Source organism: Oncorhynchus clarkii, unplaced genomic scaffold (assembly GCF_045791955.1).
Source record: "Oncorhynchus clarkii lewisi isolate Uvic-CL-2024 unplaced genomic scaffold, UVic_Ocla_1.0 unplaced_contig_686_pilon_pilon, whole genome shotgun sequence".
Lineage (NCBI taxonomy): Eukaryota > Metazoa > Chordata > Actinopteri > Salmoniformes > Salmonidae > Oncorhynchus > Oncorhynchus clarkii.
The window spans coordinates 152989-159285 of record NW_027260849.1 but is presented as its reverse complement, the minus strand read 5'-3'; the positions used below and the strand labels follow the sequence as shown (position 1 = coordinate 159285).

General features: G+C 41.5%; 1 pseudogene; it reads right to left on the bottom strand.

Moving 5' to 3' along the window:
• Window positions 1-229: 229 nt before the first annotated feature.
• Window positions 230-4076, bottom strand: LOC139401907 (methionine-R-sulfoxide reductase B1-A-like; annotated as a pseudogene).
• Between the last annotated feature and the right edge of the window lie 2221 nt (window positions 4077-6297).

Below are 6297 nucleotides of genomic sequence, written 5' to 3'. Positions count from 1 at the left end.
GGAGTATAATGAATAAAAATAAACTCACTGTGAAAGATGTGGAACAAGATTAGTTGTATAACCTGAGTAATGATTGAGTATATACTAACAATTTAGTATTTTCAGGTCTGCTAATCTCTTGAGGTGAGTACAGAAAAATACTGGCATGATTGATGCGTTTGTCATAAAGATGGCTGAAAAACTATTTTCATATTTTGATTTCAAATATAAACCAACAAATAACGTAATCTTCTATAAAAGGACATCTTTATTTCTCAGTTGAATTTCTCTTTTTGTTTGCATATTATACATTGTGACCGTTAAGACCATTGAGATTTTATTTACGTCACTGTCTATCTTTAAGAGGCTCATAACATCATTGATAGAACTGATTAACATACATTGGTAGATTGAGCCACTTTTGTTTGCTTTCACTACTATATATAAATTAGGACATCTTGAAGTTACATTCACCACTATGAAGGCTACATAGTGATCCCCCATTTGACTGACAATGTTAAGATAAAAAAATAAAACAATGATTAAGTGACCGACTATCTTTGTGTAATGGTGTAACTCCTTGTACTTGTATGTGTTATGATTGTGTATCATTGTTATATTATGATGGTGTATCATTGTCATAATGTAGCTGACTATTTGGTAGGAGTTTCTCTGTCCTTGTCCAGCGAAGACATTGACCATCAGTGTCCTGGAGGTCCCAAAGTGGGCTTTATCCCAGGACACTTCATCCACTGTCCTGCACACCTTCAGCAGCACAGAGACTCCAGACAATCCTACTGCTCTACCATCACTGTGACTCCATACCCCTGCTGCTCACCTTACTGTCCATCTACCTTATCTGTGGAGAGAGAAAGGACAACATTTTAATTCATCAACGTTTTTAAGTGTAACATTAACTATCCAGTGGTTAACGTGTGCTCAGTCAGATTGGTTAGGTATCAACCAGAGACATTGACATGTTTTGACTATAATCTAATCAAATTGGCTTGACATTCCGTGACAACATAATTTAAGTGAACTCGTACCTTTAGGGACGAACTTCAGTGAGCTGCTGAATATTCAGAAACGTGAGAGTCCTTTCTTTGGCCCGTCTCCCACAAACTCATGACCCAGTCCGTTTCCACACTTCCCACATCGGACCTGAAACACACAACTATCAGATTCCATCTTTCTGTACAATAGTAAAGTCAATTCTATGTGCCACATGTGTCCCAAGAAAAAGGTGTTTTCCTACATAAAAACTCACAACGTTGACATCGGCAAACCGCTCCCCCAAACAACACCATACACATGGTCTGCGGTTGTGAGGCCGGTTGGACGTACAACATATTCTACAATTACGTTGAGGTGGCTTATGGTAGAGAAATTAACATTCAATTCTCTGGCAACAGCTCTGGTGAACAGTCCTGCAGTCAGCATGCCAATTGCAAAAATAAGCTTTTTGTGCCTATGGAAAATGTCGGGGATATTTTATTTTAGCTCATGAAACATGGGATCAACACTTTACAAAGTTGCGTTCCGATTTTTGTTCAGTGCACAATCAACATATCAAACATGATTATTAGGACCCTCCCAAGTTCAAAATGAAACACTGCTTACAAATGCAGAAATTGAATGCAATACCCTACACACATCCTGTTAAAATGAACATGGGCTCATCAGTGTATTGACCACAAGCAGACAACTACTTAGCAATGAACAGTCAACAGAGGGACACCCCTATGGAGTAGGGAGGGATAAGTTGTCACCCATATTTTCTGTCACGATCACTTTCGCAGTCAAAAAGCAAGCCGAAATTTACCGCTCAGATTATTACAAAAATATGACTTAACTTTATACGTTTCTGTGCAGTAAACCTAATACATTATCACAGCATATTTGGCTATATGCTTGGCCTGCCAATATTGTTCTTCTCAGACCATATTATATTTCAAAACTCAAGCTTTGATAACAAAATAGATCAGTTGCGAGGCATAGTTGAGCATTAATTGAAATAATCAGATTTTTTAATTTTACTGGACTAATTAATGGTACCTGCATCTGATGGTCAGTCTCAGCAGAGGAAAGGAGAGAGCAGCAGAGCATCCGTCTGTAACAGTCCCTGCTCTCTACCTTCCTCCAGTGACACTGACCAGAGGGTACACATTATTTCTGCCTCATGCACAAACTCATGCTGTTCTTATGACCAGAGAAAGTGAAATATTCATCGATATTAAAATAGACATGAGCTGCTAATAAAGACGCAGGCCTAGCGACACACTTGGCTACTAACTCATTGCATCTGCAGCGCGAGTGGAATGAAGGAGAAGAGTATTTATGTTTTGTAAAAGTGTTGAATAAAAACAGTGTTGACAGTGCTGAATAAAAACTTCAACATGAAGTCAATCATAAAAACAGCAGCTCTGCTGTATTCCCTGACAATTAAATAAAGGAGCCCAAGCCTTTATCGTTGGCTTTTCTACAGAAATGTTTGGTGATCGACTACGAATGCCTAGAAGATCGACCAGTCAATCGGTTGGTGACCAGTCAATCGCTTGGTGACCACTGCCATAGACAATGATCTTGGGTTAGTTTTGAATTTCCCCCACTAATGGATAAGATTGGGGAAGGGGAAGCTTAGCTGATCTTAGATCTGTACCTAAGGTAAACTTCACAACTCTGGTCCAATGCAACTCCACGCCCAAACTGAGAGGATCTCACCTTGAATGCCCCAGGTCTCTCCTCATGCTTGGACACACTGTCCTGGAGGATGGTCTCAGTGAAGGCAGGCCAGGGGGAGGAATGCTCGTACTTAGATCTGCTGGAGAACAGCTGGTGTCCACACTGGGCACACACATACAACCCTGGGGAGATAGAAGATTACAGTGAGATTAGCCAAAAGTAGATCTAGGATGTATGTTCAACACATTCTCTTTGAGTGAAGTTACAGGATGATTTGACCAGTGAAAACGTCATTAATCCACCAGGAACAATCCTCAATGAGAGGATAAAAGTGCAGTGGACTCACATTATTTCCTTAACTAAACCGGTTTGTCATCTATTAACCCTGGGGAGGGACCCATGTTCAACACATTCTCTTTGAGTGATGTTACAGGAGAACATGTCAAAACCTACATTTAGGAGAAATGATGACATAAGTGGCCACATTAAGATCTAAATATACTTGTATTGGCGCTACATTGTATACTTATAAATAATACAATTAGTATTTTCAATTATACTTTATAGTTACTGCAACTACTAATGTTTGGTTTACATTTGTTTTCTTGGCCCAGTGGAGTAAGTTGCTACAGTTTAACTGGCTGGTGGTTCAATCTTACATCACGGTTTGGTAAGAGCCAGAGGGCGATCGGAAGTAATGCAACGTTTTGGAACGTTCAGACAGAAACATGTTAGCCATGCAGAGCAAACATGTCTCTCTGACATGTAGAATAAGGACTCACGACGGCTCTATTCATGGTATTTCTATCTGCAACGTTCGAAAACGTTTGGCAATTTAACGTGGCCCTTGTGTAATCAGTGATTACAAGAGCATGCTACTTTTAGTTAGCTACTGATTGAGCATAAGTTATGTCATAGCATAAGTTAGGTCATGGTCCAACACAGTTGGGCTAACGTTACTGTAAAAGATACCAGACGTTATAGTTATGTGCCACAACGTCCCAAATCAAATGTATTTATAAAACCCTTTTTACATCAATGTCACAAAGTGCTTATACAGAAACCCAGCCTAAAACCCCAAACAGCAAGCAAAGCAGATGTAGAAGTTACTTTTACTGACTAATCTCATGTTTACAAGTTAGCTTAGCTACTGTAACTGACTAACTTTAATGCTATCTTAGCTATCTGAGGAGCCTCTTACCAGTTTTAAAGTGGTCTTTAAAGACCTCACCACCGAAGAAGGAACAAAATGACATTACTCCACTTGCAATTAACCTTAATGAGAGTATAAAAGTGCAGTTGACTCGCACTCTTTCCTTAATCAACCCGGTTTGTTATCTATCGGCTTTGAGAAATGTTCAGACTTGTGCTTGCTGTAGGACAGCAGCAGTGGGCTGGTACTGCTGAATGACGTCGATTGTTCAATGCTCCAATTAAAGTGTACTTCCGGTTGCTTTACAGTGAGGTTTCAAAATAAAAGCCTCAACTCCAACGGTTAGTGCTTTCAGAGATCCTTGGGACATCCCTACTGTAAACCCTAACCTTGGGAGCAGTTAGATTCTTTTTACAAACAAATCTCTAATTTTGATTTAAATTGAATGTTTCTGAGAAACCTAACGCAACCAGTGATTCATTCATTTTATATTTTTGCACTGTCTCTATGCACACTCACAGGGCCCTACACACACCCACTCACATAGGCCTACAATCATCATATACGCTGCTGCTGCTAATCTGTTTACCATAAATCCTGATGCCTAGTCACGTTATCCCTATATGTGGGCTCCTGAGTGGCCCAGCAGTCTTATGCACTGCAGTGCGAGAGGTGTCACTGCAGACCCTGGTTCGATCCCGGGCTGTAACACAACCGGCCGTGATTGGGAGACCTACAGGGCGGCACACAAGTGGCCCAGCGTCGTCTAGTTTGGCTGGGGTAGGCTGTCATTGTACATAACAATTTGCTCTTAATTGACTTGCCTAGTTCAATAAAGAACAAATACCTACTGTAACGACCCTGGCTTTATAAGCGCGGATATAAGTCTTTATAAGAGCTGGACTTCGGGCTAGAAGGTTGAGGGTTCGAGACCTGCTCCCTGCCTGTTTCATTACATTGGTGTCAGAAGTGGGATCGGTCCTTGCATCCACGAACTTGCGTGTGCTTGGCCAGTGAGAGTGTTCCTATAAGACGTTGAGTCACAAGCTAAAACGAGGACGCGCTCTTTAAATGGAGGGAGTTGTGTAACAACCCTGTGTTTATATGCACGGATATCCACTCTCCCACTTGAGCATGCTGCTCAGTCAATAGCACGCTGGACTTCGGGCTACAAGGTTGAGGGTTCGAGACCTGCTTCCTGCCTGTTTCAAAACAATACTTTATCTGCCTCTGTCACTCCAGTATCCCTGCACATTGTAAATATGGTACTGGAACTGACCCTGTATATAGTATACTTACAAACTTTCTTGTTTTTTTATTTTTATTTCTTGTGTTTTTGTTCTACATTGTTATTTTTTGTATTATTCTTATTGATTACTGCATTCTTGGGATTAGACCTGGCAAGAAAGGCATTTCACTGTGCATTTGACATTAACACTTCATCAAATCAAATCAAATTGTATTAGTCACATGCGCCAAATACAACAGGTGTAGACCTTACAGTGAAAAGTTTACTTACGAGCCTCTAACCAACAATGCAGTTAAAAAATATATGGATAAGAATAATAAATATAAGTAACAAATAATTAAAGAGCAGCAGTAAAATAACAATAGCAAGACTATATACAGGGGGGTACCGGTACAGAGTCAATTTGCGGGGGCACTGGTTCGTTGAGGTAATATGTACATGTAGGTAGAGTTATTAAAGTGACTATACATAGATGATAACAACAGAGAGTAGCAGCGGTGTAAAAGGGGGGGGGGGGGGGGGGCGGGGGGGCGGCAATGCAAATAGTCTGGGTGACCATTTGATTAGATGTTCAGGAGTCTTATGGCTTGGGGGGTAGAAGCTGTTAGAATCCTCCTGGACCTAGACTTGGCGCTCCAGTACCGCTTGCCGTGAGGTAGCAGAGAGAACAGTCTATGACTAGCCTAGCTGGAGTCTTTGACAATTTTTAGGGCCTTCCTCTGACACCGCCTGGTATAGAGGTCCTGGATGGCAGGAAGCTTGGCCCCGGTGATGTACTGGGCCGTTCGCAGTACCCCCCGGTGATGTACTGGGCCGTTCGCAGTACCCTCTGTAGTGCCTTGCGGTCGGAGGCTGAGCAGTTGCCATACCAGGCAGTGATGCAACCAGTCAGGTTGTCATGCTCTCGATGATGCAGCTGTAGAGCCTTTTGAGGAAATGCTCCAAAAACAAATGCTCCAAAAACACCCAAATACATCCTTTTAGAAACAAAAACACTGTTAGTATAGCATGAAATTGTGTCATTCCGGACTTTATATTCCATTTATTGCGACTCGAGCTGCTTCCCCAATCCAGCTGTTCCATTCTTTGTGTAGCCTGCTGCTACAGGTAACTGACGAAATGAAAGAAACCCCAACATAAAGTGTCTTAATAGGGTGTTGGGCCACCATGAGCCAGAACAGCTTCACTGTGCCTTGGCATAGATTCTACAAGTGTCTGGAACTTCCTGTGTGGT